This window comes from Falco biarmicus, chromosome 1 (genome assembly GCF_023638135.1).
Source record: "Falco biarmicus isolate bFalBia1 chromosome 1, bFalBia1.pri, whole genome shotgun sequence".
NCBI classification, from domain to species: Eukaryota; Metazoa; Chordata; class Aves; order Falconiformes; family Falconidae; genus Falco; species Falco biarmicus.
The window spans coordinates 23,478,769-23,492,163 of NC_079288.1; the positions used below are offsets into that span (position 1 = coordinate 23,478,769).

Here is a 13,395-nt window from a genome sequence, read left to right on the forward strand (position 1 = left end):
GGGCTGCCAAGCAGGCGAACCACAGCCTGGGTGAGTACTTGGGGACAGCATTGCCTGTGCTTGCCCTGTTCCCTCTTCGGGCCACCCGTGTGCAACCACAGCAGCATCTGCCTGCGCTGTGCCCCAGCCCCGCAGCCCCAGTGAGCGTGGCTATGCCTGTGTAACCCAGGGCTCGCTCTGGAGAAGCGCCCTGGGTAGGGAGGCTTGTTTCATGGAGACTCGCTGCTCTTCTGCTTGGTCCTCTGGACACACAGCTGTAGAAGTATGTGCAGATCTGCCCAGCAATTCTGTTCCTGGGGTTTGGAAGAGCTGGGAGGGTCACAGGTGACCGGTGCTGGGGAAGGCCATTGCTTTTACTCCTTCGGTCGTGCCCCTCAGCTCTGGTTTGGTGTTGGTCCTGCTGGACCCAAGCCAAGATGTCTGACCTGGTTTGGACCCACCAGGCTTGTTCTCTCTGGTCTTATGTTGTGTGAACACCAAGGAATTGCTTCTGGCACCTGCATGGGGGTGTGCCGGGGTGCAATCCAGCATCACCGAGCAGCGAGGTGCTGCTGCACCTGAGGCACGGCCCGTCCTGGGAAAGCTCCTAGAAGTGGCTGCAGCTGAGTGGCCCATGATAACCATCTCTCCTCCTGTCCTGCTTCAAAGCTTTCTCCAAAACGCTTTCCCCATTTCTCTGGCTAAATCAGTACAGCTTATCTGTTGTTGTTGGGTTTGCTTGGGTTTGGGGTTTTTTTCACGACTGTACAGATGAGAGCTAAGAAAACCACCACCACCACATGTAGCACCATCGCTGCTTTGCTATGTGGTGGCATGGAATTTCTTCTCTGTTATAAAGATGCTATGTTGGCTTGGCAGCTTGGAAGCCTCCACTTCAGGACAGACCCTGGTGGTGCTGGTGCCAGTCTATGGAGCGCTGACTGCAGGCTCAAGGTCTTATAAAGGATTATAAAGTCCTCAGGAAAGAGGTGCATCTCACTTGTCTACCGGAGTGAGTTTCCTTGCAGTTGTTCTACTGATATTAATGGATCATTTAAAGATGCTGGTTATCTTGCTGATGTCTGCATGAGTAAATCAGTCTTCTGTTGCAACCAGGACAAAAAAAGACCCTCTTCTTCACACCCAAATGTCAACAGATCTGAGTGCAGAATAATTGGAGATAAGGATGCAATAGGCTGATTATGTTTAGAAGCACTAATAGATCTGCAGATATGTAAGTGGTGGTGACAGCCAACTGTGTTCAGCCAAAAATAAGTACGATGGCCCAGTGTTTGCCTGGGGAAGCCTCTGCAGATGATGGCACTGATGGGTGAGAAAGCTCCTCTGTGTGAAGCGCTGCTCATGCTGGTGCTGCCAGGCACTCCCCAGGAACATCGCTTCTCTGGCAAAGGTGGTGATGGATGTGGACAAACACGCTCTCCTTCATTGAGGAATGCCGAATGGTTAGTTTGCACAAAAAATGCCCAGCTCTGCAGCTGAGGAAAACTGCATCTGGCTTCGACTTCTCACTTCCATGATGATCGGCGCAGAGCGCTCGCACAGCCTGGGCTCCCTGCTAGGAACACCTGGCTGCTCCTTGCTGCTCAGTTTTAAGCTCCTTCACTTCTGCTTTTGGGTGGCTTTTGGCCCCTTGGGAGAAGTTGTGTGCCCTGGGGAGGGGCAGGGGAGTTGATCCAGGGGAGAGTCAGGTTTAGAGCAGCTCTATAGAAGAGCCCCCAACCCTAGAAGACGACCCTGGTCCCCGGCAGCCTGCTGCTGCTCCTCGCTGCCGTGGTCCCGGCACACCCGCGCAGCTCGTGCAGGGAAGGGATGGACAGCATCTGGGAAGATCACACTGGAACCGTAACCTGAGCACAGGCAATGCTCTAAAGTGGTTATTGGTTTTGCTGATTTTTTTTCATTTTTGTATAAAGATATTTTTGGGGTTTTTTTTTGTTCAGGTGCCAATGAAATTGCTCTGTAATGTAAAGCAAAAATGCTCCCAAACTCCTTTCTGCTAGAAACGTAGGTTGAGTAGAAATGTCCATCTTTTATTGCAAGTACAAGAATCCCTTTTCAGCCTTTGCTGTTGTGGGTATTTGTATCAAATATGTAGGTGCCCAAATTGCTGGTCTGTTTGTCAACAGCTTGATCTAGGCTCCATAATTACACTAGCAAAGATTTCTTAGTGAGGAGCATGAAGGGGCGAGGGGGGGGGAAAAACCCAAACAAAATTAGAAGATCCCCCAAACCCTCTCTTGGATGATAAAGCATCACTGGCAACCCCCCGATCTAATTCCCTCCTAATAGAAAAAAAATAAAAAATTATTTGAGGGATTGGCTAAACACACAAGACACAAGCACTGCTGGCTTCTGCGTTCCTTGAAGATGTGGGTTACACAGCTGAACTCATTTGCAGCGCGCCTGCACTAGGTCTGAACTATCACATTTCGTGTTTGCTCGCGCTGTCCTTTCCGCTGCCTGGGACGCTTTGCAGTGCCGGCCTGAGCCTGGCGCTGGGCTGGAGCAGGCCCAGGAGCGCGTGGCGGGATGCTGGCACATCTCCCGCTCTGCCATCTTGTGCACAACCCTCCCGGCTTTCATTTTAGAAACACTCGGTCCCCGGCTGGCATGGCTGGGAGGAAAATTTGGGAAGCACCAGCGGATGCAGCAACGTCTGCATGAGCCTGCGAGGGCACCGACCATTCTGAGACATGAATAATTACTCAGCAGCCGCAGATACTTTTCATGTCCACATTAACCACTGTGCTCATCAAAGCATCTTACCGCACAGATTTGCTGGGTATTTTCAGAGTGGCAACTTCTTTTGTGCTGTAAGTAGATGTGTTTAGGGGTCCCAGTGACCTACTGCTAGCGCCTGCAATTCTGGAGAGCATGTCAAGTTTTTGGTTTTGCTTTGTGGGTTGTTTTTTTTCCTGATCTTTGGAAAAACACATGTTTATTGTCACTGTAACCCTCTGTCACAAAAGGTGAATTATTTTTAAATGCTTCCTTCTTCAAGTTACAGCACACAAGCCAGTGCAGAATTTCTGCCTAGTCTATAGATTTCATGTTGACATTAAAAATGGTAATAGAAGGCTCTTGATTTAAGATCACCACTCTGGGGGGATGTGGAGGGGAGAGCCAAGACATTCTAGTAAACATTCCTTGCTAAACTTCCCAGAACATCTGTAACTGAGGGAAGATGAGTAAATGATAGGAGAAAACAGTGCCTGTGCTTTTACTGGCCAAATATTTGTACTGCCCATGTGTTCACCAGCCTTATCACATGCACCACATTCAAAGGAAAAATACAGGATGTCCTTATTTACTATTTAACAGAGAAAAAAACTCGGTGAAAGAAAACTGCAGAGGAATCTAGAGAACTGGAGCAAAGGAAAATTGGTAAAGGAGCATGAAATAAGCTTATCTGGAGCCGTGTGCTGGAAAAAATGTGAATCGCTATAGTCTTGTTCTGGTCTGTCATCGCTACTGTGCTCTGACACAAAGAGCGTGTTGCTCTTCCTGAGCTGTAGTAGAGCTATACTGGATTGGAAGTTGCAATTAAAAAAAAAATTTGGGAGAAGGAAAGAGATTACATCTACATATAAAAGAAACAGCACACAGCGGGGAACTACGAACCCAGTGCTCTGGGGGTCTGACAGATTTGCTCATAGCTTCCAGACTCTGCAGCCTGACTTCTGCACTAAATATAAAAGACAATATAATTCTGTGTTATTTTTTTTTACAAGACGCTGGGGCTTCCTCTCCGTCTGCACTCCCCCTCTATTCAAAGGTTATATACATGAATCCTGGAACTAAAACGCTTTGAGGAAGAAATGGCAAAACACCAAGTAAAGGCTGGCAAATTGAGGCGCATATCCTGTGCTGGACAAAGATAAGGCAGTACTGGGGTGGAAGAATTGGGATTGGATCCAAACCTGCCACGCATGAAGTTTTTAGCAGGGGTGTTGAAGTTTTCCTGCCTGGAAAAGCAAGTGGTGATCAGTGTAAGACTGGTTGGTTTCTCTGTGCCCTCCACCCCTTCACACATTTTTAAGGACTCCAGTAGTTCCAGAGGGCATACGATAAGGTTTTCAGACTCTCAGATGTTAGATGGAAGTTGTCAAGGATATTTAGATTTACCCATAGAAACTTCAAGGGTGAGTTGACTGAAATCCCCTACGCTAACTTAGCTTGAGGTTAAATTTGTAACTTCTTCCATACAGTGAAGCAAAGCCTTCTGATAAAGGCAGCCTAGCTTTTGTCAGTGCTAAAGAGAATAATGCATGTTTCTGGGGATGAAACAGAATAATTCCCCAAACTAATGAGTAAGTTAAAAAAAAATAAATGTAGTGGTCTCAATTTATTTTCAGAAGAAGTCTTATGAACTTGAAATGGAATATTATTTTTTTTTAAATGATGACAAAAATAACTGAATTCGACTCCTCTCTTCCAACGTTTTTAGTTTTACAGTCTGGCTCCCTTATTTAAAATAAATGTTTTGCTTGCCTTGTAGTTGTGTGAAAATCTCGTTCAATCTGTAGTTGAAGCCCAGCTGGTTAACTAGTCAAGGGAAAAGCAAAGGGATACAAAATACTTTGAAGCAAGGAATTTACATCAAAATATTTTCTGAAGCTAGAAGACTCGTTCTTGAATTTTAAATCTAGAAACAATGTAAAGATTAACTGGTCAGATGTTATATGTAACGGTCAGTTCAGGAATCTGCGGGTAAAAATCCACAGAGGCTGTGTATTACACTGAACGTCTTTTCTAGAAGGTATTTCCTGAATTTCCAGGCTCTGAACTGATGGAGAAACCATTGTGGTCCATGGTAATATGTTACAGTTGTTAATTACTCTAGCTACTAAAAACATACAAGTTATTTCTAGTCTGAGCATTGATTTACAACACCCAGCGAATGTCTCAGATGGATTTAGAAGCCTTAAGGAACCAATTTTTCAGTTACTCATCTTGCAGCCACACTGGGTAAACACTATTCTGCATGAAGCATGACTTAAGTTTAACTCTCTGACTTCAGTTAACTCCTAAACTTTATCCAGCTCCATAGCTCACGTGGCTGGGTCGGGTGGCAGAGAGGCATACAAAACCTTGTCCCTGAGAAATACCGAATTTCTACTCTTCTGAGGACCCACGTGGCAGCAACACAGTCCTTCCAGCAGGAAGCAGCTGCCACACATGACCCTCAAAATAAATCATGAGGTGATGCTGCGTAGCCAAAAGGCATCTCCTCTGCCACCAGGAACAGCTCATGCCAGCAGGACGAGGGTCCGGACACAGCCTCCAAGTGATGTCCTGGCAATGAGCTTCCATTTCTTAGGCAGGTAAAACTTCTCCCGTCTTCCAGGAGGATTTGCTTGAGTAACTTTTGGACAGGGTGTCCTTAGCACATCGAAATCTGCATGAAATGGCCACTATGGGCTGCGTGTGCAGTCAGGTACAGTAAGATGACAGTATGCAGTTATGGAGGAGCGATGCCTTCCGCGAAAAATGCCATCTGAACAGCAAGAGGAGCTGATGTGGATTTACAAAAGAGTTGTGGCTGCTTAGAAAGATTCAGTGTCTCTAGTGCTGAAGTCCTTCACCAGAGGTGATGCCTTTCCCTACACAGGATCTGCCAGAAGGAATCGCCCAAGTGCTGTAAGGCAAAATCTTCTAGTTTAGTTTAAGGTAGTGATGAAAGTTGGTGGTGGCTTTTTTTTGTGTGTGTGTCTTTTTTGGGGTTTTTTTTAGTGTTTTGGTGGGGTTTTTTGGTTTTGGTGTTTTTCTCTTTTTTGCTGTGCCACTGCAGGATGCTTCTGTCCCTTTCCCACAATGATGAGAAGTTGCATCCAGCTGAACACTGGCAGGGAACCACTGAGAGCCGCAACATCTTGAATCACTTGGGCCGTTTGCTTGAGGGACGCTGGTCAGGGTTTGCAGATTGGTGTTTGTTTTGCACAAACTCCATAGCCCCAACAGCCACGGTACGGGAACGGCCCACGCATCTCCTGCAGGGCCCTTTCCAAGCAGACAGCTTCTAAGCTTTAATTTCCAGTTTGATTTATTGCTATGTATTGCAATGAGGGGAAAGCTGAATGCTTTCAACTGAGCGTGCTTGTTTCCTTTACAAGGGAAATTTAGTTGAAATCGTGGTGTTTGATGGTTGCTCTTGACCAACTCTAGACATGGTTCATGTTTGAAAATACCATTAACTGTTTTATTTAGATCTCAACAGTCCTATACACACTATAAGAAAAATGTTGGTATTTATGAAAGAGTTTATTTTTAAGAGCACTTTTTTGGTGTTGGAACTGACGTTGCAATGCAACGTTTCCTGGTGAGCGGAAAACTTTCTATCCGCATTTACCGTGCTGAAGCCAAGTTCAAAGGATGAGAACAGCGATGCCAGCCGCAATGCGGGCCTGGCTGCACCCAGAACAGACCTCGGCGGTGGAATCCGTTGCGCGGAGCACCTTTGTCAAAGAAAGAAACGAACTTTCACCAACGGGGAAATGGTTTTGCTCTGAGGTTCGTTATTAAATGGAAAAAAATACATGGAAAAGGCAGGGGTTTCTGCTCAAGGGCTGCAGCGCGGGTTCGGGAGCGCTGGGACCGCCCCGGGCCCCACTGGCCAGGCTGGGCCGCCGCACGTCGGGAGGCCCGGCGCTCCCCGGGGCAGGCCGCAGGGGGGCGGCAGGCCCGGGGGCGGCGGGAGGCCGCTCCCCCCGCGCCTCCATCTTCCGTCCCGGCCCCCGCGGGGCGCAGGGCGCCGGCCGCCCCTCCCGGCGCGGGGCACGGCGGGAGCCGCAGTCCGGGGCCCTCCCCTCGGCCCGGCCCGGCCGCCGCCGCCGGACTGCGGCTCCCGGCGGCCCCCGCGAGGGACGCGCCTGCGCGGCCGCGGCTCCGCGAACAAAAAAACCTGCCCCCTCCCCTCCCCGGAGCGGCGCTGGGCTCTGCCCGACACCGTGAGGATAAGAGCGGGGCCGTGCGGCCGCCCGGGCCTATCGCCGTGCCCGCTGCGAGCCCGCGGGGAGACGCGCCCCCGGCCCGGCCCTTCTCCCGCAGCCCGGCGGCGCCTCGTCGCCTGCAGCCAGCGGCACCGCGCTGCCCGCGCCCGGCGGCGGGTGAGTGGGAGGGCGGGAGCGGGCCTGGCCGGCGCGACGGGCGGCACCGTTACCCCGCCGGTCCCCGAGGGGAGGCCCCGCGGCGGGGGGTGAGGGGCGGCGGGGCCGCAGCCGCGGGGTAGCGGGGTGGCCGGTCGCGCCGCTCCCGCCCGGGCCGGGGGCGAGGGGGGCTCGGCGCCGGGGGGGCGGGGCCCCGCGCCCTTCACCGCCCCCTCCCCCGGGACCCCGGCCACCGGGGGGGGGGGGTGTGGGGGGGTGGGCGCTGCCACCGTGCCCCCGCCTCCCATTGGTCGGCGGGGCGGCGCGCACGTGCCGGAGCCCTGTGAGGGGCGGCGGCGATTGGGCGCAGGCGGGTAGGGGGCGGGGCGGGATATGCAAAGGAGCTGCGGTGGGGCCGCCCCCTCCCGGCCGCGGCCCGCGTGGGCCGCGCCGCTGCACGGAGCGGGGGGCGGCACCGGCGGGTCCCAGCACCGGCGGGTCCCAGCGCAGCCTCTTCCAGTTTTGTATTTCTTTTTCTTAACGTTTAGAGGCATTTAGATATTTTTTTTCTTAACATTTAGTAGAGTTTAGTATTTTAATTTTTTTTCTTAATATTTGAAGGAGTTTGGATTTTTTTATTGATATTTGGAGGTTTTTAAATTTTCTTTAATTTTTCCTTAGTATTCAGAGGAGTTTAGGTTCTTTTATATTTCTTAACATTCAAAGGAGTTTAGATTTTTTTTTTTAAATTTATGAACATCCATAGGAGTTTAGATATTTTTTTCTTAACATTTAGAGGGTTTTAGATTCATTTTATTTTTTTATTTTGAGGAGTTTACATTTTTCTTATTTTTTTCTTAACATCTAGAGGAGTTAATGAGGTTTTTTGCTTAACATTTAGAGGCATTTAGAGGTTTTTAATTTTTTTACCTTAACGTTTAGGGGAGGATAGTTTTTTTTATGTTTTTTTGTTAACTTTTAGAAGAGTTTAGATTTTAATATTTTTTTTGTCTTAATCTTTAGTGGATTTTAGAGTGGTTTTTTTCTTAACGTTTAGAGCAGTTTAGGGTGGAATTTAGAATATTTTTTTCTTAACATTTGAATATATTTTTTTTCTTTTAAATGCATGAGGTAGACCAGATGGCATGAAGGGTTGTCCATTGTACAGCCCGGTGAGAGGCTGCCGGGGTCCCTTGTCCATCAGGGCATGGGAACTTTTTCCCAGGAGTTTGGCTGAAACTGGTCTTCTTTTGGAAAACCGATGAATTTGTCAGTTTTCCAACAAAAAATGACACGTTCCCAAACGCTTGCTGGTGGAATTAGCTTTTATCTCTGGGCTCCGATCCTGGGAGGAGAGTGACTTCTGATGGGATGGGCATAAACGCTTCAATCCCAGGAGGAACACCTGTACCCAGTGCTGTGGAAATGGGTGTGCTGGCCCGTTTGGTTAAAGACTAAATTAATTACTATAATGGGACTAAAGGGAGGAAAACGCGGAGGGAAGGAGGTGACTTAAGCGAAGGGCCGGGTGCTGCTGAGGAGTGATGGGGCAATCAGTGCCACGAGATGCTGGTGCTGGGCAGCAAAGGGATGCGCCTCGAGTACCACCTAACATAAATTGATGGGGTGATTATATTTTTTTTTTTTTAAATTTTTTCCAAGGTGTTAAACCACAGAGGGGTACCTAGTGTGACTTTAGCTCCCTGTGGGGATGCCAGCGGAACTGTTTTGTTTGCCCTTGTGTTTCCTGTGACTCTAGCGGTATGGCACGGAAATCCAAAGGAGCAGCTCGTGCTAGGGAGGACATCAATTTGTCGCTCTGGAAAAGGCGCCGGCACCAATTTTCTTATAATTAAATAAATACCAAAAGAGTTTAGACTAATTCACTTCTCAAATATTATGAGTAAGTGTTGATGGACACACAGAACTAAAGTCATTGTTATTCGATGATCATGTTGACTAAGTAAATATAATTATGCTGGTAAAGACAGAAGTTATCAGGTGGTCAGGACTGCTGTGATTAATATTTAATTTTGTTTACATGATTTCACCATAATTTACGAATGCCTACGTGCTGCAGGAGGATGCTGTGTACTCAAAAGCTAAGTGAGTTGTTCCCCAGGTCTGTCTTGAGTACAGAAAGGGACTTTTACACTGATGGTTTCTTAATTACGTTCGCTTTTATATAGTTGCCTTGTGAGGTATATAGATACCACATTTTCGTTTTATCTAAGATTTTGTGGTCTATAGGAATCTTTAGAAATGGTGAAAATCAGATTTAAATATCCCTTTGCAAACATTACGTGGAATGTGGAATGAGAGGAATCAGAGGTGCTTTTAAAATAAGTCGCTGGAATCTTGGTTTACTTTCTTAATGGTTCTTAGAAGCAGTGGAGGTAGTTGCCATCTAGGCTGACTTAAGTCATCATGCAGTGCTGAGTATCATAAAAGTACCTAGAAAAATGGGGATTAATTATTGCTGGTTGTGAAGGGGGGGTCTCACAGCTGTGTCATGAACCATGCTTCCCCCTGCCCGCAGCAAGACGCTGCTGGTTTGGAGTGGCTGTGCTGGCTGGGTGTGCTGGGTGCACTGGGCACACCGTGTTCCCTCCGACCTTGGTTCGTTAGTGCCCTTCTCCTCCCCGACTGCCTGTGGTCGCAGACCTGCTCAGCTGCCCTGGGAGGGGCGGGGGGGGAAGGCAAGCTTAAATCGGTGAGCACTGCAGTGGGGGTGTGGGGCGGCGTGTTGATTTCCAGCGAGATGGTATTTCCGAGTGGCGTGATTTTGCAAATTCTGTTAATTAGAGAGGGATGTGGTGCTCTACTGGTGGGGTTTGTTGGGGTAAGCCAAACATTCCGTACTGAGTCTTGTTGATTCTGCTGCTGCCAGTTAAATCCCTGTGATGGGAGTGGGATTGACATGGTGGCAGTGAAAGTCCCAGCTGCCGTGTGCCATGGCCACTGTGCTGCACCGTGGTGGTGCCAGGGATGAACGGCACGGGTGTGCTCACCAGGGTATGAAACCAGCGAGTGCCACCCCTCTGTTCCTGGTGGCTGGGGCTAGAAGGTGCTGCAGCTCGAGGTTGGGGAGATAAACAGGTTTTTTAGTGAGCAAAGGAAAATGAAGGTTGACTTTAATGGTGCTGCATGCATTTCTGGAGTCGGCCACCCTGCTGCTGTGGCTGAGGCTGGCATGGAAGACAGCAGGGGTGCTTCAGGGAGTATGTGTGGGGGGAGAGGGGCAGAGCCTCCCCGGGACCTTACGAGGCTTCTTCAGGGCTGCTCTGCTGTCCTTGAGAGTCACTTTTATTCATTTTTAGCAGGGGGTTAGTAGCCTGGGTTCAGTCTCGGCTAGGGGCTGACATGCCTGTGTACGTGACATGGCTCTGGCAGATGTGCCCAGCTGTGTACCTCCAAGGGAGCCACCTCCTGTCTGGAGGAGCTGGCAGTAAACCAGAAGAGAGAAACCCCGATGGGTTTGGGTTGACTAAATGCCCTCCGGTAGCTCCGTGTTGTCTCTCCTTCCTGTTCCTGATGCTGGGAAGCTTTGCCTTCTCGTTTGCGGTGTAGGCTGTGAGCAGAGTGAAGCGCTGCCAGACCTGCCTCTGCCTCTTCGCTTTGGGTTGAGCTGGCTGGGACTGTCTGGAGCTGCTCCTGCCTGGTGTGGGACGGCACTGCGGCACTCCGTGTGGTTCACGGCAGCCTGGTCCTTCACAGAGCTAACGGGGATGTTGCTCATCCAATTTGATTCATAATCTACACGTGCCAGATGCAGATGGTGAAGAACCGGCAATGCTTTTGTGAAGGCGCTCCCGGATCCTTTGCTTCTGTTTCTCTTGGGTTGTGCCTGTTGAAAATATTTCCTTTCCAAAAATCGTTGTGTGTATCTGAAGGTAGGGATGCCGCGCAGCCGGAGCACCCTTGCTCTTAAGCTTCTTGTGTTTCGGCTACGTGTGAGCAGTCTAGTGGCTGGAAGGAGCAGAAAATTGTTGCTTATAGAGTTATTTGTATAATTTTAAGATGATCAGTGACATGTCTTAACAAGGAATAACGGGATGGCGTATGTCAGCTGCGAACGAACACTGGAGGATGCAGGTGGCAGTCTCCTAACCCTGTGTGCACCGTGGCTAGGGTGGATGGGTTACAGAAAATCAGGAATGCCGGCAGTGGTAGGTTTGCATCCCAACAGAGTTTCTGTGCTGCCTTAGCTGAGGACCGTCAGACTTCATTTCCTCTGAAGCGTGGGATCGCTGAACTAAATTGTAGGAAGAAGATGATGACAGATTTTTAACCAAGATCTGTTTAAAAAGATTCATTTGCACTTAACAGCTTGTGAGTATTAATCTGGACAGTTTGGAAGGAACCAGCTTCTGCCCTTTGTCAGAAGGCCAATATTGGGGCAGAGTTAAATATGCTGAAATTGTGCCTTGGCTCAGAAGGCAGAGAAGCCAAGGGGTGAAAGCTGCAACAGCCAAGAAGCAGTCTGGCTTCATGAGATTTTTTTTTTTTTTTTTAATGATATATTTTCTTAGGTTTCTTCTTGTTCCAGCTTCATAATGAAACGCGTGCTTTTTTCCTCCGCTAGAATAACTGGTTTTCCCCAGGTAACAGAAGTGGCCCGTGGGCATCGAGCAGGAGCTGGACTTCTGTCCCATAGGGAGCAGCACATCTTCAGTGGCGTGTAAGGATGGGCTCACGCAAATTCGTGTCCAGCTGTACTGCAGGAACGTTCTTTTCTATCAGCGTGGCAAGATTTGTTTTAGTGTTTGTTACGCTTGGTGAGGGGTTAGTGGAGAGAAGTATGCTTTGGCATTCACAGCTGCTTTTCTGGAGAGAATTCCGTCCGGAGAGCAGACAATGAATAGATGTCCTATTTTGGGAATACCCACTTGCTTTACATCTGGTAAAAAGGTAAAAATGTGTGATATTGCTTATTAAGACTATGCAGAAATGCATATTCCTTCATTTTTATTTACCCCCTAATTTTCCATATGGGTTCTTTCTGTGCTTCGGTACCTGTCTTTTTTCATCAAGCTTAATTATTTTCTTACTTTTGCTTTTTGTGTGTCTAACAAGCAAGTCCTAGGGAGCGTATCTGTTCCTGTTGGGTTTACCAAGGCTGGTGGGTCTGCCCCTCGGTGAGTAAAGGGAGGATGGAAAGGAACTGTGTCTTGTTTTGTTCTCTCTTGCCTTCAGTGTTTCTATTTTTAGGTTCTTCAAAGTAGAAGCCAGCCAGAAACATGTGGAGTAAGATACATGTTGGTTTGATTTGGCATCCTGAAAAGCTGCTAGTTTTGGTCTTTGTTTTTCTCCTTGTGAAAGGAACATCCAGGGGGATTTTTAGCTCTGTATGAAGGTGACCTTCTCATGACGCAGTACACTGGTTTTGGCTGGGATGGAGTTAATTTTCATCACAGTAGCCAGTATGGGGCTGTGTTTGGGATTTGTGCTGGCAGCAGCGTTGATAACGCAGGGATGTTTTCATTATTGCTGAGCAGCGCCTGCACAGTGTGGGGGCCCTTCTGCTCCTCACCCCACCCCACCAGCGAGCCGGCTGGGGGCCACCAGGAGCTGGGAGGGGACATGGCCGGGACAGCTGACCCCGACTGACCCAGGGGTTATCCCACACCATATGGCGTCATGCTCGGCATATAAAGCTGGGGGAAGCAGGAGGAAGGAGGGGGATGTTGGGCGCGATGGCATTTCTCTTCCCAAGTCACCGTTACAGGTGATGGAGCCCTGCTCTCCTGGAGATGGCTGCGCACCTGCCTGCCCATGGGACGTGGTGAATGAATTCCGTGGTTTGCTTTGCCTGTGAGCACGGCTTTTCTTCTCTATCTCAGTCCACAGGTTTTTTGACTTTACGCCCTCCTGATTCTTTCCCCCATCCCACTTTGGGGGGTGGGCAAGCGGCTGTGTGGGGCTGAGCTGCCGGCTGGGGTTAAACTACAGCAGGGATGGCTAAATGCTGCATCCTCAGTACTCTGCCTGTGTATTTTGCTGAGCTTTGTTCGTTGCTACAAGCCTTAGGCAAAGGCTCATCTTGGCACAGTTAAGCTGAAGGATTTATAGGTAATTATAACTAATATTAACTGATCTGGAAGTTCTTTTTTAGCAATATGTGATTAAGATTAATAGATACATCATAAGTGATATTCTGGCAGCCGGCTTATAATTGTTCAGAGGATGGTTTTTAAATTGTCCTTGTGTAGCAGGTTGGTAATGGGTAAGGCGTTACACTTTCCAAGGCTTTGCACTGGGGATTTACGTTGGACAGTGGCGGGGTCACGCACTTCCTACGGGCTGGAAA

At 48.9% G+C, this 13,395-nt stretch overlaps 1 protein-coding gene across 2 annotated transcripts in view; it reads left to right on the forward strand.

Moving 5' to 3' along the window:
* Nucleotides 1-6,791: 6,791 nt before the first annotated feature.
* Nucleotides 6,792-13,395, forward strand: part of GTF2I (general transcription factor IIi) — a 78,915-nt gene continuing 72,311 nt past the window's right edge. Inside the window, exon 1 of one of the 2 annotated variants that reach the window (XM_056325469.1) lies at nucleotides 6,792-7,106. The gene's annotated coding sequence lies outside the window, so the exon portion shown is untranslated. The remainder of the gene's footprint in view (nucleotides 7,107-13,395) is intronic. The other variant, XM_056325464.1, reaches the window with a different exon arrangement.